The following is a 20,677-nucleotide window of genomic DNA, read 5'->3' on the forward strand; positions in this document are numbered from 1 at the left end:
TCCTAAACATCCCTGTGTCTCTTTCAGCTCACAGCCGCACCCCAGCCCACCGAGCGGTGCCATATCACTTCAAACCCGCGTCACCTGCATGCTTGGTACTTGTTAAACTCATGCTGATGACCACCAGAAAACTTTGAAAAGGTGAATGCCAACACATCTTCAGATTGGTTATCCTACAATCCTACTTACCAATCAGGACCTTATCCCCCTCATCAAAGTGTCTGGATCCCTGGACCCCACCCCCAGGCAAAGGGAGTGTTTAAAGGCGGGAACAGGCAGTAAGTGCCCGGCACTTGGTTATGAAATGAGCTTGCCCCAGGCATGTTTGGCTGGGCTATGCTTTGCTGTGAAACCCTGTGTACCATACCTAGGCTCGAGATACTCATCCAATGCAACTGTGACGATCTCTGTATTTGTATTTTTATTTTATTGTACTTATATCAAATGTACACATAAGTGTTGTACAAAAGTTACAAAATGACCCAAAAACGAAATTACACAAATAAAGAGGAGACAATTAGCAAGTTGTACCTTTCTTTATAGTTTAAAGAAATAATAAGATCATCTTTACGCTCTGGTAGGATAGCTCAGGGGCAACGCATTTGTCTTGGAAGCAAGACAACACAGAGCAACACAGGTAAGAATCCCTCTCCCGTGCTTAGAAACTGGTCTCTGGTAGTAAGCACATTATAAAAAATTAATTCATTTAATTAAGGGGAAATAAGCAAGAGAAGAGGCATGGCATAATAGAGTAAATAAGGCAGAGAGTTCCAAGGCTAAGAACAGAAAAGGGACTGGGGACAGAGAGGGTGGAGATGGTTAGAAAGAAAAGCGGATCTAAGAAGTTGAGAGGGGGAATAGATGGAGATCAGAGAGGACAGGTGAGCAGTAGCTAAGCCTTTCACACAATCAAATACTATACAGAGAAGTGAAGACGGACAGGAAATGGAAGCTGTGCAAACAGTGCTATGCAAGGTGAAAAAGAGAAGCAGGGACAAAGCAAAAAGAGAAGATGGGTGGCAGAATAAAAAGTCAAATTCAAAGGGGAAAGAACATAAGCTCAGAGGACGAACAGTTGGGGAAACGTTGGGATCAGAGTAAGAGTCTTGGTAGCAGAAGAGTGAGGAGTAAGAGTCTTGTAGATGTTGCAGAATTGAACATTGCCGGAAGGAGCAAGAGAAGAGCTATGAGAGGAGAAGGAAAGTGACAGATCAAGAATCTGCAGGAGATGAGAGAGGGGGAGAGACAGGAGGAACTGAATAAAATCAGGAGCAGGGAGAATGGGCAGGAAAGACAGCAAATCCCACCTTGGATGAATTAAGATGAAGGGAACAAGTGAGCATCCAAGACTTGATGGCAGAAAAAGATGTAAGAAGGCTGCTGATCCATGAAGGAAGTCAAGGAAATAAAGGTTTGAGAATCGTCTGCATAAAAGTGAAAGTTTAGACTAAAAGAGTGAATGGTAGAAGATGTCTTGGGTTTATACAATTGCTGAGTTTTAACCATGACACAGGGCCTCATTACGAGGTTGGCGGAATGGGTTTACCGGCACCGGTAATGGTGCCGGTGCCGGTAAACCCATTCCGCCCTATTACGAGGTTCCCTTGCGGGACCCGCGCAGAACGTCTGGTCAAACCAGACGTCCTTTATGGGTCCCACAAGGGGACTAGGGAGCTAATAACAGGCCCATTATTAACGGGCCCTTTATTAGCTCCATCCCCATTTCCATTGAACCCTATGGGGCCTCGAATGGGAATGGGGATGGGTTTTTGGAATGAGGAATTACCGGGTCCTCCAAGGTTGGAATGACCCGGTAATTCCTCATTCTCAGAACTCGGACCCGGACACGATTTTGAAGGCAGCCATGGCACTAATAGCACCATGGCTACCTCCAAACTCGTAATGAGGCCCATAGTGTCACAAAGAAAAACCTGCAAAAGTGGAATAGAATAACAGACACAGAGGATTTACAAAGATTAAAATTGCATATTGGAAAATCTGTTTACTATGCAACAAAAAATGAAGTAAGACCATACCTACAAAGATTCCCTTCCTCTGTGTTTATGTCTTTGGGGGTCATTACGAGTTTGGAGGTAGCCATGGAGCTATTAGCTATTAGCGCCATGGCTGCCTCCAAACCCGGGTCCGGGTCCGGTCTGGCTGAATGGGGACTTACCAGGACATTCCAACCTTGGAGGACCCGGTAAGTCCCCATTCAGTTTACCATTACCCATTCCCATTTGAGCCCCCATAGGGCACAAACGGGAATGGGGAAGGCGCTAATAACGGGCCCGCAAATTGCCGGCCCGTTATTAGCTCCAAGGTCCCTTAACAGGACCTGCAGAGATTGGCCGATCAGACCAGCAGTTCCTGCTGGGACCCACTAAGGGACCTCAGAATGTGCCGGTAAGGGTTTACCAGCACCGGCATCATTACCGGCGCCTTTAACCCTTACCTCCCAACTCGTAATGACTCCCTTTGTCTATGAAATTCCTCTTGAACTCTGCCTACTCTAGAAGTGGCTGGACCCAAACGTAGGATTCCAATAGAATTAAGATCTTGCAGAGCATGCCCAAGTCTGTGCATTGAAACTCTTGATTATGTAATTATTGAATACTCGGCTTTAACATCGCTGGGTTAAAATATATCAGTCCGTTTGTATCCTCCACTTCAAAAGTTATATCTTAAGTACTATGGGAAAAGCTTATGAATGGTGCACACGTATCCTTAATATTAACATTAGTAAGGTTCCTTATGGGCATTTTTAAATTCGTGGATGACGTCATTTGAATGAGGTTTTAGTGTTTCAGGTAACCACGTAGAGTTTTTTTTAATGAGGATATGAATTAGTGTATACATAACGTATGTTTATTGTATTATGAATATTTATGAATATGGCGTTTAATGAATGAATCTTTTTTTTATCTAACAATGGAATTGAAATTGATGTTTTTAATAAAATGTTTTATTTGTGAATGGTGCGATTCATACCAAAAAACACAATAAAAATTTAAAATAAAAAAAAAGAATGGTAGAAGAAAGGTGTAACCCACCACTAGAGATAGAGGAAGAGTAGTGGTACAATTAGAACATTGAGGAACACCGCCATGGAGGGGGAAAGCGGGAGAGCGGTGTTCAGCCTGCGGTACGGAGCAGGAGAGGTTGGAGAGGCCAGAGGAACACTGCCATGGAGGCGGACAGTGGAAGAGCGGTGTTCAGGCTGCGGTATGGAGCAGGAGAGGTTGGAGAGGCTGCCATGGAGGGGAGAGTGGGAGAAAACTCTTCAGCCCGCAGTACGGAGAAGGAGAGGTTGGAGAGGCAGGAGGAACACTGCCATGGTCTGGGAGAGTGGGAGGGCGGTCTTCAGGCTGTGGTATGGAGCGGGAGAGGTTGGAGATGCAGGAGGAACACTGCCATGGAGGCGGAGAGTGGGAAGGCGGTCTTCAGCCCACAGCACGGAGCAGGAGAAGTTGGAGAGGCAGGAAGGAAATTAGGAAAGAGTGGAGATAGAAATACCAAGCCAGGAAAGGGATGAGCAGAGCCTAGAATGATCCACTGTGTAGGGGCGCTCTTAGGATCCCAAGAGAGACAGGGTGCACAGAGGGACCATCCTTGATTTAGTGTTGGATTCATATTATATAAAAACGTGTGTCTAGGAGTCCAGGAAGAAATACATGTGTGCAAAGCTTGTCTAAGACAGGGACTTTCCGTCTTCCTGGTGAATCTTTGAGAATGGGTTGACCCTCTTATTTTATTTCCCCACCTTGACCTATGGTCATCTACATATGGATTTGCTGTTGACTCGCAGAAACAGTACATCTGAAGTGCGCAGGCAAATGATCGTGTCATGCATATCTAAACGTGCATTCTCGGAGTGTATGCAAAGCACGATGCAGGGATGCATGAGCCTGGCTTCAGCTCCTGCCAGCCGGTGGCTCTGGAATTCTGGACCCACTCCGGAGGATCACATGCAGAGCCCTCTTCTTCTTTTGAAAATGATATTGTGAGAAAGGTCACAGGCAGGGGTGAAAATGGAAAACATTTAAAGGAGGTTCCCACAAGGTCGGGGGTGGGGCCAGTGTTTGGAGGAGGTAGTGGGGTTCCGAGGAGGCGGAGATCAGAGGGGGCGGAGCTGGCAGTAGAACTCTGCTCAAAGAAAAATGTTCAAAATAATAGCGTTAAAATGGTGAATTTTCTTTCATGCTGCTTCTTTCCAATAACTATGTTGGCAAAAAAAGGTGTTCACCTTTTAAACCCAGCAGTCTATAGTGCAATATTACCAAAATATTCAAATATGAGACATGCGCGTTGATGACAATTTTGTGGGGTCTTGCGGGTAAGCGTCAACACTGGGAACGTGCAACCTAGGGGAAATCCTGGTTCCAAACACTTGAGCAAGATTGCCGCCGTAAAAACCACCTAAGGTGTGCTGTGTCTGCCCTCTGAAAAAAAAGCGACACTGTCTACCCAAATGTATCCTTTCCTTGTGCCCTGAAAAGCAGCACAGGGCCACAATCAGGGTAAAAAACTGCTCTACATCCTGACCAAATATTCGGGACTCACCTGCACTCTCATCTCCCCTCCTCGCCCCTCTGTTTGGCTTTTTACTTTCAACAATGCTCTGCTTTATAAAAGATGGCCTGAAAAAGTACACAAACCATAGTAAGGTGCGCATACAAATATATTTAAGGATTTATATATTTGTGTGTGTGTACCTCAGCATGGTTTGTGTACTTTTCAAGCAATTTTTTATAAACATAAGGAGAAATATGATAGGCTAAACATGTACAATTGTGACTTTCCCCCCATCTTGACTGAGAGACTATAAATACCAAAATCCTTGATGTCATATCTGACAGAGGGCCCAGCTTTGCATGTATTCCCTCTGCAAACCTGGGGGCTCGGTAATCACACAGAGCAGAATTGATCACTGAGCCACCAGGCCGGGGCTGGCGCAGGCTGGGTCCGAGATCCAGTCAGACATCTGTTGCTGGATCGCGGATCTGGCAAGAGCCGGCCCATTGGCCAGCGCTGGTCAAAAGTATTTTCAAAAATGGGCACAGGATTGCTCCCTTACAAGGCATCTCCGATCAGACACTGTTGACTTGATCCATCAGAGACCTGCATACTCTCTGGGATTATCCTGGAGCCTCTAGGTTTTAACGCTCTTCTGGGAAAGAGCGTGAAATCATCAGGTTTCCAAGGTAACATGGGGCAGTGAGGCATGGCTGCAAACTGGCTTCACTCGCAGGTGTGACCGGGTGACCCAAAAGTTAAAGACAATTTATAGGTGATTCACAACATCATTAAAAGCTGCTTTTCAACCTAGGGAATGGACCTCCTGACTAGTTTTGCGAGTTTCAGGTTTTCCTTTTCAACAGCAAGTGCATCAGAAATAGAAAAGTATTTTTTCTATTTCCTACACTACCAGTCGCGGGAGTGCCGAGCATGGAGTACCACGTGAGTAGTTGAGGATGGCTGAATTTGAAGAGGGACTGTGGTTCAGCTAATGGCACAGTCACAGGCCTCATTTGTCAACATTTTAGTATTGTGAACGCCTTGCTGCTGATTTGGCCTACAGATAAAGATGCAAGGAGCTCGGTCCTCTCCCAGTATAATGGCTGTAATCAAATAGTATGCAAAGACGATGTTTAAGCAAAGCGCACACATCATTTCCCCCCTCACCCTTTCTTTTACTCTATCTATGGCATTTTTATGTCTCTCCATACTTTATTTTTGGAATCAAACTTTCCTATAACTTTTCGGGAATCTACATGTTATTATCGCAGCACCCAGCCCTTTCTGTGCAGTGTTGCTGGGGAGCCCCTTGGGCTTCCCTTTTTATTTTCTCATATTATCCGTGTGTGAGTTAATGTTCCCAAGAGTAGAAGGATATTTTTTATCCTTTCTACAATTCCCACTGTGAGATCAGCACAACCCTATTTATGTGGAGTGGCTAGGGCTTGCTTTCTCACTGCTCCTTTAACATTTGGTTAGTGACACGCATAACTTTATAGCTGGCAGCAGTGGAGGTGTTCTACAGACTTTTGTGTGATTTTTACTCGCAGGCTATCAACCTAGCAGCGTTAATGCACAGAAGGTTCACCATTGACCCAAAATGGTGTCTGTATTCTTTTTTCATCATTTCCTATGTGCTTGCCCTTTCTTGGTCCTTCTGCCGTTCTGGATGGGGCAGGACCTGGTTTGATTTTTGGCTTGGCTGGGAATCCTTTGTGAAGCCTTCTGAGGCTCCATAGTGTCTGTGAAGACAGGAAATGTGAGGGGTGCTGGGGGTCCCAAACTCTGTATTACTTTGTCTTCTGGCATACCACCTGAAACCAGTCCTAACTGGGAGGCTGGCTGTCCTAAAAGGACAGCCACCCACCAAAGTTTGAATGAAGCATGTGTGCTGATTGGCTGGGTTCCTGGATAAATGGCCTGGATGTGGAAGTTGAAGGCCGACCTGGATCTGGAAGCTGAACACCAGTCTACCACTGGAGCTGAATCCGATGAGGAAGAAGAGGAGACTCCTGTAGTTTATTCCAGCGACCGGAGATGGCTGCTGCCTAACCGCTGCTGTGCTGACGCTTTCTTTCATGCGGCAGATAATTCCTGAAGATGATGTCTGTGACCCTTGGACTGGTGGGACCAATCAGTCTTAAGAAGACCTGCATTTCGAGTCACCTCACATTGAGCTGTGACCTTCCTGGGCTGCTACCCCCCAATATCCTGGGACCTCAAGGCGGTATGCTGTGCATAGCCTTCCCGTGAACGAATCACGCTTAAACATTGGTGGACTCCAGCTTGACCTCCAGAAGCAAGATTCCACTCCTTGAAGTCACATCACCAGAAAGCTGGACCGAGGATGCGCGGCAAATCGATCAGACAACAATTGTTTTTTATCTGGTACCTTGAAAAGGGTGACAATTCCACAGAGCCGCAAGAAGCACCAAAGAATACTTTCTTAGGAGCCTTTCCCCTTGGCTGCTGCTGCAAGTACCCATCCAGTGTCCTTTCTTTTTTGACAAAGTATCCACAATATTGGAACCTAGTTGGGGGATCTGGAACTCAAATCTTCCCTATCATCATATCACAATTTGATTTGAGTCAATTATATTTAAATATTGCTTCTTTTTATGGGGTTTGATCCACACTGTTGGATTCCTGTTTTGCTTTATACTTCAAGGTTTTGCACATAGTATGTTGTTTCCCAAATAAACATTACATTTTTATTTCATTTCTTTGGAATGCAACCTTTTGAAAATAGAGGTGTTGATCTAATGTCTCTCAGCTGAAAAAAGGATTTTATAAGTCGAGAGGCAAAACTCATGAATTTGTTTCACAAGTAATATTTGTTAAAAAAACATAATTTGGAGTGTTGGACCAGGAATAGTCGAAGACAACTCCTATTTCTTTTGGTTCGGAGGTGTATTTCTTAGTGTGGACTCCGTTCCTAGGGTTTGTAAATGCACAATCCCTTTTTGTGTTGGGATCAGAAGTATGGCCTGATTTGGGGATATCTCTGATCCGTAGTTTTTCCAATCAGGTCACATGGAAGCCAACCGGTTTCAGTGGTATTGAAGTTGTTAGGACCACTTTCTTCAGGGCTAAGGACCAACACCAATTAGTGTGTGGTCCCCCTTAGCCACCCCTAGCAACGCCCCTGGCTGTACCCCTCCTCTGTGCCCCTCTGTATCCCCACCCCGCTGTGTATCTGTTCTTTTGTTACCTCTGTAAAGCACTCTGTTATGCATCTGTACTGTTGTATACCTCTGTAAAGCTCTCCGTTATGCATCTGTACTGTTCTATACCTCTGTAAAGAGCTCTGTTATGTATCTGTATTGGTGTATACCTCTGTAAAGCACTCTGTTATGCATCTGTACTGTTGTTACCTCTGTAAAGCGCTCCGTTATGCATCTGTACTGTTCTATACCTCTGTAAAGAGCTCTGTTATGTATCTGTATTGGTGTATACCTCTGTAAAGCACTCAGTTGCCTCTCGAAGACAGGTCTGTGCTCAATAAATACCATAATAATAGCTGTATCTTCAAAAGCTCACTGAAGTAGATTACACACAGGCTTATATGTATCCCGTGGTTTCCTAAATGGCACAGCTGCCCTTGTTTACTGTGCCACAGAATGATTATCCATCACTTTCTTGCTAGTTCCCACAGGAGGGCGGGAGAGAATGCACACAAAAAAACACCCTACACCTTTCTCCACTAGGTTCTCATAGACATCTCATCCATGAGCTCAGCCTCTGGGGGAAATGCAGGCATAGTGGTGACTTGGGAGACGATAATTGTGGTCAGAGCTTGAAGTGTGTTGGGGCAAAGACTGCCCCAAAGCCAGGGCTCCCTGAGTCCACCAGGAGTAACTGAGCACACGTACAGGAGACGTGCGCTAATCTACAACAGTAGGGATGGACTGAGTGAATAACATGCCATGAAAGGAATATGTGGAGTGAAACACGAAGCTAGATCAGGACAGCCAGGCAGAGGCTGTCCAAAGGACTCATGGTTTGCAATCATTTTACTGTTAAGGTTTTAGCATAAATTAAATAAGTAGCAAGGCTACTGTGCCTTATGTTCTCAGAGGGGTACTATTACAGACATATTTGCCACATGTAAAAGATTGTGTTAATTATTACCTTCCCAAAATGCTCTGTTGTGGAAATCAGCACCTAGTTTATGCTGGTGTTTGACCCTCTCCCTTTTCTCATATGTGATTTTAGCGACAGCTGGAGATGTGTGGGAGCTTTTGGGGGCCTATTTCAAAATGATTTTTGTGGGCCCCCCTTTTGCACCCCATCTTAGGCAGCTGTCTGGTGCATAGATTGTAATGGAGATATTTCTAATGGAAACTCCATTGGGTGGGTTCCTTCGGCTTTTCACTGTGGTTGCATAACATGAGCCCCATTCAACTTCATTAGTCCCCCTTAGCATTTTCCTCACCCACACCAAAGAGCTGAAAGCAGGGCAAACATATCCGTGGTAGGTTAACACTTTTTAACGAGGTCTGCACTTGGCCAGCAAAAGTGGAACAGACATTAGTTTGTGAACGTTGATGCTTCATTAGAGAATATGTGCATATGTTCAGCCCCATATTGGGGCCTCCTTCTGTAGAATAATCCTAGGTAAAGCAACTGAGCGAGGGGGCGAGTGGCTGCAGATTACCATGTGACAGATGTATTGGCCTCTGAATGACAGAGCAAAAAAAAGGCAGCCAGCAGGGGTGTAACCTGACATGACCACTTAAGAAGAGTCCTTGAGGTGGCCCTGAGAGTCCTGGGTGATTTATTTACAGAAAGATGATGATTTACTCAGTGAATTATTTATTTACTGAGTGAGAAAGTGATTTATTTACATATAGCAATTTATTTACACTGTGCAGACAGCATACAAACAAGACCACCGGGACAATGCTGCGTGAGCCAATATGTATGTTTTCAGGGTCTCGTGATATTTTGTTTGGGGCAGGTGGAACTTGTCTAAGTCATCTGCCCCTCCTTTCGACCACGCTCTTTAGGACCCATTCAGCGCTTTGCCACACCCTTTTGTTAGAGCCCACATCGATTTTGCATCCCACTTTATGCACTGGTTATGGGACGTGTGCCTCCCCAAGGAGCAGCTTAGTGATTCTCCAGAATTTGGAATGTATACTGCTCTAAACCTCTGCAGTATTCTACGACCAGAGACTGAGGTCCCTCTTCTTCACAGCGCATTGATGACGCACACTATTGTCTCCTGCTCGCTCCCTCGGTGTGTAGCTAGAGTCTGCGTCTTGCAGGGCAGCAGACTACCGTCCCCTGCCTTCATGGGAAATGTCACGTGATAGTTGCTCAGACCCGCGAAGAAACCAGAAGAAACACACACACAATGATTGGAAAGGAGAACTTGTTTAAAAAGAAAGAGCATATGGCAAGTATTTTCTGGGCCTCGGGATAGTCCCAGGGTTGTCCAACTTCAGGCCTGGAGGGCCGAAAACCTGTTGGATTTTCAAGCTACCCCTTGTAGCTGGTGGCCCCATCGGGCCCGGCTATTGCGGCTACATGCTTGCTCTCAGAGGGAATACCTAGAAAGAAAGACGCAGACACCAGCGTAACAAAGGTTTTATTAAATGTGTAGTGCGTTCATTTCTTGTGTCCTGTGAGTTTGTATTTGATTTTGGACTAAACCATCCAGCCCACCATGAGGCTGGATGGAGTGTTGAAAGAAAACTAAAGAAAGGAACAATTGAAAATAACTCCCCTGCCGGGAGGATAGCTCAAGGGCAACATACTCGTCTTGGAGGCAAGAGGATGCAGATCAACACCGGTTAGAATCCCGGTTCAGCGCTTAGAAACCTCTTCTGTATTAAGCACGTTATAAAAAACAATTATCATTATATTAATTGGCTGGGCAGGGGAGATAAAAAAGAATCCAGAGGGATTTGAAAGAAAAGACAGTTGTAAAGACAGTTGGAGAAGAGAGAGACAGAGAAAGACTTACCTGGGGGTGGGCCGGTGGGCCCAGCCTCTCCCAGCCCCTCATGGTCTAAATCCAGCAACGGGCGCCGGGCAGCATGTGGGGAGCCCCCAAAGGGACATATTCAAAGGGGCTGAGCTGCCTATGTCAGGGAGCCGCCCCAGGTCCATGGCGCCTGTTGGCCCACCTTGGGCCTGGATGTGCCTAGTGATCTTCAGGGCTCAGGCAGCATGTCAGGGGGTGCCCGTGCCCCAAAGGCCTGCGTCGTGGCCAGCGAGGCGGGCCCTTCAATGAAGTCCTCCCGGTTGCGTATGCCAGGCACAGCCCGGGAGGTGAAGCGAGGGAGCAGAAAGCCCGGGTGAAGTCCCTGGGTGAAGAGGAGGAGGTGGAGGACACCCTGGGTTGCTCCGATGAGCGCCACGGGTAAATAAATCCTAGGGCCGGTATCCCGGGTGAAGATGCGTTATGCCACCTGTGTCAAACGACGCATTGCGGGCGGGCCGGAAGGAGGGTGCTGGGCAGTGATAAGAGGCAACGTCCTCTTTTACCATGGGGACGTGTCCTTAAAATGACCATGTGAGCACAGCAACATCCCCACTGCACAGGGGAAATCACATGAAGAACATTAAATGGTGGTGCAGGGTGAAAGGGGAGGCCTCCCAGGCTATAGGGCCTCCCTGAAGATTTATAAAGTACTGTGAGCACCATCCCCACCAACAGGGCCCACCCAGAAATCAAAGAATAGCTGTGGGGGAGTGAAGTGTGGGTGGACCCACACTTGCACAGGGGGCTGCCAGAGAGCGGGCAGCGTGGTGAAAGCCAGTATCCCCATGTGGTGGATGGGGCCACACTGCAGCATGAAGAGGGCCCAGGGCCTCATCAGGAGTCATCAGGGGACACACCCATCTTGCAGCCAGCTCTTGCCAGACCACCATACATAATAACCAGCCAGTCATCTTCCAGGAGCAGCCCTGCACCTGCTCAACCAGAGCCACAAGGACAGATCTGATAGTGAGAGGAGTGGTGTTCTGTTGGCAGCTTCATCTCGATGTACACCGTGCGCTGAGCTTTGGTGCGAGTATCAGAGCGATGTCAGTCCTTGTGTGCTGTTGGTGCGATTTATGTGTTGTAGCGGTGTGGTGAAGTGAATGTGACTTGCGGTGCGAGAGGGGGTTGTGTTAGTCTTGTGAGTTAAGTATGCAGAAAATGTGAGCTTTTTTTGTGTGTGATATTTAGATACAAACACGCCATTCCTGAGATTAAAGCTGTGATGTGGATTGAATGTACATGAAGCTATTCAAAATAATGAACATCTGTAGAAAAGAGAAAAAGGTAATGAGTGTTGTAGGTACATCTACTCTATATTCTCAGATTAAAGTTCCAACGGGTGCACACAGATAGCTGTGTATATTGTGATGGCATGCCCAGTCATTGTATACATTTAACGTTTTTCGCAGCATTCATCCTGAGATCCAAGAGCGAACATGCTCTGGATCTAAAATGGCCGCTGTATGCACGGCGGCCATTACGTCAACGGCCACGCGATGACGTCACAGTCATGACGTCGGGTTGTTTATGTAGATGTTTAGGTCTCTTGGTAAATGCCTGCCATCTACAGGATGCCCCTCAATAGGATGGCTCTTTTAAATATTGTTATTCAGCTTTCTTATGTATTTGTACACGAGGTACCATATGAAGATCCTAATATTTTAGATGCCTGAGAATCTGAACAGGTCGCGTCTGTAACCCTATGCCTTGTATATTGTAAATGTTGTGTATGTGCACCGTGAAGCCAGGGGGCCAATCTAAGATTAATTTCAATGGTCACCATGATTTTTGATTAAGAAACATGTCTTCCTCTAACTGGATCATTTAAAGTCCATCATACATACATGTTGCATTCCAGGTGGAATAATATGTAATTATACATACTATTTTGTATATACGCTTTAAGTTCATAAGAAATTCCTGTTTTTTTAGAATGTGGACAAATAAGTGTCCCTTGGTCTACTGGTGGATGTTACATACATTTGGAAAAAGATCATGTATTTACATACATAAATGAGGGATCATTCTGTTGACTATCTGTTTGCAAAGGTTTACAATGGTCAATCACGGTTGGTGATTGTGACAAATCAGCTACCGGGTACCAATGGTCCAGCGGTGAATATTGCTTTCTAAACCATCGATCAGCGCCACACCTCTAATACACCAGAAGGGATCTGAAAACAATCGGAAAAACAAGCAAATTATTAACCTCCGTGTCCACTTTTGGTAACATGGACAGAACGGTAGGGTTATCTCAGAGAGGTTGTGGATCGTTGCTTAGTTGCAACACAGCAAAAATACAATTTTCACCCAATGATAAAAGGAGTGTCCAGTCAATGCTGTATCAAAAATATCTACTTTATTAATCACAACAGACAGTGCAACAACACTACAAAATTCAACCCGCCCTGTAAAGCAATGCAGAGGACTGACAGTTTCAAAGAAGGAAAAGGGATGCACTCTGGATACTGACAGGAGTGGAGTCGGTATGGTTAATAACCACAACCATTTGTTATGCTTTCTTGGCTTTAGCACAAAGGGAGCAATGGGTCTTAAAATGTCTCTAGGGGCCTTCTGGGAAGGACCAGGTGGACAGAAGTACAATGTACCTTGTGCTGTAGGTATTCAAGGTGCTCGACAGGGTTGCGTCGGCTTCAGGGCGCTTTTCAGGGCTGGTCTACATGGCATCTCAGGGTCAGGAATCATTGTTCCATGCTGATCGGCAGTTCTGAAGCAATGGTCGAGACATCTCGGATGTCTTTAAGTGACTGGTTGGTCTACCATCATTCCATTTAATTGAAAATTTCAAAAAGCCCAGGCAAGCGCATGCCCACCGTGCGGATGGTCAAATTCCTCACAGTGATGGTCAACTAAGGATGATGATGGTTGACCATGGTTGCCAATGTTTGACTTTGTTCAGGGACAATCTACTGTGCTTCTTGACATTATTATTATTATTATTATTATTATTAATAATAAATGTTTATACCGCGCAGCACGCCCATAGGCCTCACTGCTCTCACAGACAAAACAGTACACATAACACAGGCAGAGTATCAAGAAGTAGCCAAAAATGAAGAATCCAGATAATCAGCCGCATACTACTCAAAAAGTCAATGCCCCAATAGCAGAACAGGTACCCCCAAAATTGTTCAATTTAGAACGAGGCACAAAAAGCTTGCCAAGACCATTGGAGCACAGAGATCGGAGGATGGGGGCCTTCTGAAGCAGCTGTGTCAGATAGACAGGGGCATGGTTCACCAAACAATTATGAGTAAGGGATACGGTCTTGTGAGTGTTCCGGTGGTGAACCGGCTACCAATGCAGAGATCTCCTTGCCTGCTTAACATGCTCTGCTCTAGCCAACCCACACACAGCTCTAACAGCCCCATTTTGGGCCACTTGTAGATTCTTAATATTGCCCTTGGCTGAGCCTACCAGGAGGCTATTACAGTATTCGATTTTGGAATTCACCAGAGCCCTAGCCAGCACAGAAATGTTAGTTGTATACAGATAAGGCTTAATCTGCCTAATCAGCTTAGTCGTATAAGCACACGCGGCCTTGGTGTGAAGTGCCAAACATACAACACAATCACAAAAAAAGAGATTTTATTGCAACATACAAAACTGTCAATCACATACAAATAATCACAATTGTATAAAACACCATAAAAACATTTCAATATACAATTTAGAAGCGTCCAAACTTCTAACTATTCCAAAGGAGGCCCTACACTCTAAAATAAGATTGTGGTTTGATTGCCTATACCTCTGTCTAAACAAGTGTCAACATTAGAGATACACCTGATGTTTGGATATCAATATTGCAGTACATGATCCAATTCACGCATATACCCAACATGTTTCTGTCATCAACGTACTATGCTTGACATTCTTCAGGGGTGTTGAAACTCAATAGTATCTCCTCAACATCTTTGCACCCATACACCTAACATACTCCTATGAGTGATTACGGCTCTTCTACTGTCTTCTTGACACATATTCACAGACTGTCACAATCTGCAACACTTAAGTAAAAATCATCACTAAATGACAAAACCAATATGTCCACAATTACATGTAAGCATTACTATATAGCTCTAGGTTTAATTTCCAATTAATCACACCCGATGTGTATATCTTACAAACACCTCTTATCCACCATACCTGTCATTTCTCAGTAATCAGGATGGTCGTGGACGTAATGAATATGCTGACACCATGAATGTATCTACTCCAAAAGCCTAGGTCATCTACATTTTACACAGTTATCCGTTTTTCTTGTTATACCCCAACCTCCACTACTCAATAACTTTTGTTATTTACAAAAGGTCACACTCTCAATATCCGTTCCAGCACACCTCATGTGACAAAGTGCCCTGCACCTGTATATCGACTAAGGTGGCAGTATGTCCATCACCAAAAACTCACAAAACAACATAGATGGGCATCCCAACTCCAGACCATCGCCACAGTGCCCCAAGGTACTGGTCCCCAGTATCACCAAAACTCATCAACCAGATAAGTCAAACTGCTCACATCCAGTCAGTGCCTCAATTGACTAATACTCAACTCATTGATGAACGCAAAGACTAAATCACTAGTACAGCGGATCTCAAAAGCTCAGGACGTGATTCAATATGACCTCATAAGCCTGTAGAAAGAAGAAATGATAATGCACATATGACTCTCTACACCAAGCTGACATCATTCATATTAGGTTACAAATATCAAAATGAACGCCATTCCAATAGGCGCCCTCTTCCAAACCAATGGAGGGATACATTAAAGAATCAACGCATACCTGTCCACTCTAGGTACAGCATCATATTCCATGGACCCTGACCCGAAGTGAGGGGACAAACACAAAGAACTCAGGCTGCCCGCTTTCCAATAAGTCCCCACTGAACGAGCCGTGATGGTCATGTGCTCCTTTGGCTGCGTGCATCACGTCATGATCCCAGCTGAACACTTGCGGCAGCTCTACTGCATATGTCCCAACGCTGAGCCGACATGCTGTCATCAACATTAAAGAAGGACTCACATCTCTCCTCTCTCTTAAGGATTCCATGACAACCCGGCTGAAGCCTCAAGCCTGTAGCTCCTCGCATGCCATGATTCATCCCCACTCCTCGCGAGGGCACGGTGCCGCACAAAAGTGCAATGCTGCTGGAATATAGTGTATTTAACATCAAGAAAGCGGGGTGAGTGTGTCACCTATTGTTACCGTATGTCCCTATCTCAGGTCTCTATACGATTCACCCCACAATTACTGACATACACCGGTAATGTGGGCAAGACACACCACAAAGCTGTGACATTAACCCAATAGCATCTAGCTAGCATCCTCACATACAAACCGCATGCCGCAAAGTAACTAACATGCTTACCAATCCTAAACTGCTCACACCAGCCGGTGACACATAAGTGCAATGGGGGCCCAACTCCATGGTCCAATGTGTACACCAGCACAAATAATGCAGATGACGCTATATAGATCTGCTTCTCATAGGGCAAAACCATAAAGCTGTCTGTAGCCAACATAGAATGGCCCAATCTGGCTAACAAACCAAATTCAATTACCAACAATCCATGAATATTATCCAAACTCCTTCTATGACATTGTCACCCTCAAATTTAGTAGACCTATGGGTCCCTATTCCAACACAAGACGTGTTGCAAACCGGAGGCACTCATCCACCATACCCAACCTCATGCCTTGTGTCTCCTTTAATAACATGTAGGGGATGTATTATTTACGCATGATTCCACTCAATATTTCAATTGGGACCTGTTAGATGGCTACCATTAATATAAAAAAGTTGCTGCTCAGCTCGTAACAATTTTCTGTTTATCATCAACTGGTTGAGGCCTTTTATTTTCATTAACATGACCCACTTAAAGTCCATGAAAACATGACCCTTGTCCATAAAGTGTTTAACCAAAGGGCCATCTCGACCTGATTCTTGAGACAACTCCTGTGTTCAATGATACGTATTCTGCATTTGCGATTGGTTTTCCCTACGTAAATCTTATCGGTTGGACATTTAATCATATAAATGACATTGGCAGAATTGCAATTTGTGAATTCTGTCATAATTTGCATCTTGGATAGACCTAAATCTACAGATAATGCCGTCATAGTTAAATCGCACACTGGGCACCCTCCACACCGATGGTGCCCAACAGTAGGTTTCAACCCCCATACCTCAGTAATGGTCCGGGATTTATTCAACCTAAATTGTACATCGTTATGAATCAGAACATTTCTGATATTAGTGCTCTTTTTGTAGGCCCCTCATGGTTTGGGTATAATGTTATCAAAAAATGTCCTCCAGTTTCTATTGATGGACCATTTTATTCTGTATGACATATTCGTAAAAGTATTGACAAAACCTAGATTCTTAGAGTTGCACCTATCTTTAGGACCTCACCAAGTAGTGCCTTGCGGTTGTTATTGTAAGCTCTCTTCATAAATTGTATCACCAATTTATTAGCGTAGTCTCTCTTTTTCAACTTGTTGCTTAAATGCGTGGCTTCACTTTTAAAATGGTGTCTGCTACTACTATTATGTCTAAAATGCAAAAATTGGCCAACAACGACAAATTGTTCTTGACATGTTTGGCATGATGACTCTGATATTGGAGGAGGGAATTCTTGTCCATCAGCTTATTGTAAGTCATGTTATGTTATGTTACTTGGCATTTATATAGCGCCTTATATATCATTGGTATGACCTCAAAGCGCTGGTAGGTTGAACGCCCTCGGGGACCGTAGTTCAGGTCAATAGAGAGAGAGAGTGTCGTATGGTGCATGGGTGCACCGGATATGTGTGCAGCTGATGTACCAAGGGCGTATCAATAGGCATACATCGGAACTGTATACAGTGATATCTAAAAATGTACTTCCAATGAGCTCATGGAGTGACTGAATTTTGAATACCTGTTCTGTTGATTCAACCACTCAATGGGCCTCATTCCGAGTAGGGCGGCAAGGGTTAACAGTCACCGGTAACGAGACCGGTGCCGTTAAACCCTTACCGCCCTACTACGAGTTCCCTTTGCAGGTCCTTCCTTAATGCCTTCTTTTAGCCGGCGTTAAGAACGGGACCCTCAAAGGGACTACGGGGTCAATAACGGTACCATAATTTACGGTACCTTTATTGCCGCCTTACTCCTTCCCATTGAGCCCTATGGGGGCTCAAATGGGAATGGGGAATGGCCCTAGTGAATGGGGAATTACCGGTCCATCCGATCTCGGAATGGACTGGTAATTACTCCATTCACCAGGCCGGAGTTTGGACGAGTTCGGAGGCAGCCATGCCGCAAATAGCGGCGTGGTTACCTCTGAACTCGGAATGAGGCCCAATGAATTCTAAAGTCATTAGAACCTGACCACTGTGTGGATTGTACCTATTTTAGATAAAGAGAGGGAGAAAGATCCAGGGAGAGAGAGTGAGAGAGAGAAAGAGGGAGGAGCATTTACACAGAGTAGGGAGGCATGTGAGTTAGTGGAGGGAGAGATGGGATTGTGCAAGTGGGATCAGTGTGGTTAGGGATGGAGGGTAGCAAATGAGACATGTAAGCTGTTCCCAGGTAACCTTTTCTTTTACAGGCTCCAAATCCATGTTATATAAGACCGATATGCAGGGATCACCACTGCACTAACATAGTTTAGTCAATATGGGCCATTATATCATTCACTTACTGTAATGCCGGGATAATGGAGTGAAGCCCCATGTCATATCCTGTCCCCCTCCTGCTGTAGTACACACTGTACTAGTGTAGTAGGGCTGCCACATAAACGATCCTGTTGTGCACAAATCACAACTGTACTAGTACAGTAGAGCCCCATACTCTGGTGTAGTACAGGGATCACTACTGTATCAAATGAACCACCATGTCAAAATTTTACTTCAGTACAAGGGTCACCACTATACTAGTTTAGTAGGACACCATAGACCACCATATTCAGATTCAATTCCTGCTGCAGTGCACTGATTGCCATTATAATAGTGTAGCAGATTCACATAGACCATCACACTGACCCCACCTGCGATGCAACGTTACTAGTGTAGTTTGGGTCATAAAGAGCATATTGTGAAACTCCTGTACAGGGAACACCACTCTACTGGTGTGGTATTGCTCTGGGGACCATCGTGTCCTAAAGCTGCTTCTTTGCAGGGATCACTACTGCACTGGTGTAGTGGGGCATACAGACCATCCTAATTCACTCACCACAGTACAGGGGCCATCACTGTACTAGTGTAGTGGACCCCTGTAGGCGACCTGCCCTCCCAGTTCTGCTCACCCTCCATCTTTCCATCTTACTCCCCACTCATCCATGAGCCAAACACATACTGCAGCACAGCCACTGCCACTTTATCAAACCTCCCATCATGGCATCTAAATGAAACGGGCCCCTGCCAAAGGAGTGGGACAATATGATGTGCCACAAAAGTAGGGGGGGGGGAACACACACTCTTCTGCCCCCCTAAAATGACACCCATTTTTGGAGGGAGGTGATCAGTATGGTCCTCCAGGGGTAAGAGCAGGCGGCCCATCTCTCCCCAGCTCTAGGCATGCGCAGGAAACCTCTGCAGTGCGTCCTTGGTACGCAAAGCTGGTGGCGCAGGATTTACGGCCTTGTTGTTGAGCAAGAGCGCTGTGCCTGCGTCTCCATTAACTGGCAGGCCAAAGACTGCAGTGAGAGAAGGCAGGAATTCTCACCTTGACCCTGATGCTCCTCTCCGGCTTTCCGAGGCCATCATCCTCCCGACCACGGATTCAGCTGGCAGTAAAAGTGTCAGGGCTTGAGGAGTAACATATCCTCCCGCCTCTTTTCTCAAGCTTCAAAGCAAGGCTTGTGCACCCTTGCATATTGTTGGCACGAGGAAGACCACCGGGCTTTTTTATGTCTTTGCCGACTTCAGCACTTGAGGCCCTGCCCAGTCTTAGCCATTCATTTGCTCTAACATCCATATTATCCTTATTTTCCTTACTTATAGTTGTAACGGAAGACTTAGGTTGAGTAGATGCTTTCAGGATGGAGTGCAAATTATTGCTTCCTGTTTTTGCTTTTGCTTTCTTGCGGATATCAGTGTGTAAAGAAGACATCGGGCCTCGTTATGAGTATGGCCTTAAAGCAACAACGGCGCCGGTATTGCTACCGGCACCATTGCTACTGTACCGCCATACTAGGTGTTCTACTTGCTGGTGCCCTTGCAGCCACCAGGTCTAATCTGGTGGCCGTACCGACACCCGCAAGCAGAACCTGATGGTAACACCGGTACCGTTATTAACTATGGGGCTCAAATGGGAATGGGGATGTACCGGGCCCAGCACGAGCGAAATAGCAATTACCGGGTCCGACTGGGCCGGAATAGTCCAGTAATTGCCCATTCGCGGGTGCCGGACCTGGATGCGAGTTTGGAGGTAGCTACCTCCAACCTCGTAATGAGGCCCGTTGTAGCTCATTTTTTGGTACCATTTCCATTTCCTCTCGGGGTGTTCAGGCTAGGGTAGTTCTGTTAAGTGACCTATAGATCGGCCGCTCAAGCGGCCCTGTGGGGCCAGTAGCTCCTGCAGAATTATTCCTGGGAGGACCTGACCTTGAGTTCTGGCAAGTTACTGCTACGTCATTCAAGTTAAACGCCAGCGCCCACCTGGAGAGATACTACTGTTATGACAATCGTGGAGAGTAGTGTCTCTCCAACACCCAGACGCTATGGAAAATGTGGGGTGTAGTGTCCTCATAATCACGCGATGGGATCACCTGATGTGGGAGGTCACCGGAGGCACAGGGAGCAGGGTTGGGGGAAGAGGAGGAGTTTTGAAATTCATTCATGCCTCATAACAAAACGCATAAAGACGTGTTTAAGTCAGCCTGGTGTCCCCACCATAATTACTAGATGGCGCCATGAGGGATGGCTGAGGCTCAAGGTTGTGGTTGCCAGGACGTGGCAATGTGAGACTGGGTGAGGAGTAGAGGTAAATTGCTGGTGCTGCGTGCCATTCCCTAAAAAGTGCACACGTGAGCAGATTGGCAGCCTTCACTTTCTCCCGTGCACCATCGAAGGGTCGGGGGACCCTGGAATATAGCAGGCACCAAAAGCCGGCAGAAAACTTCTTGGAAAAAAGCCAAACAACTGCTGGGGTTGGTGTG

At 45.8% G+C, this 20,677-nt stretch overlaps 1 protein-coding gene across 1 annotated transcript in view; it reads left to right on the top strand.

Moving 5' to 3' along the window:
- Positions 1–20,677, top strand: part of PAPPA2 (pappalysin 2) — a 1,097,660-nt gene that overhangs the window by 654,848 nt on the left and 422,135 nt on the right. The gene's annotated exons all lie outside the window — the stretch shown is intronic.

Source organism: Ambystoma mexicanum, chromosome 1q, assembly GCF_040938575.1.
Source record: "Ambystoma mexicanum isolate Mex_15411 chromosome 1q, UKY_AmexF1_1, whole genome shotgun sequence".
NCBI classification, from domain to species: domain Eukaryota; kingdom Metazoa; phylum Chordata; class Amphibia; order Caudata; family Ambystomatidae; genus Ambystoma; species Ambystoma mexicanum.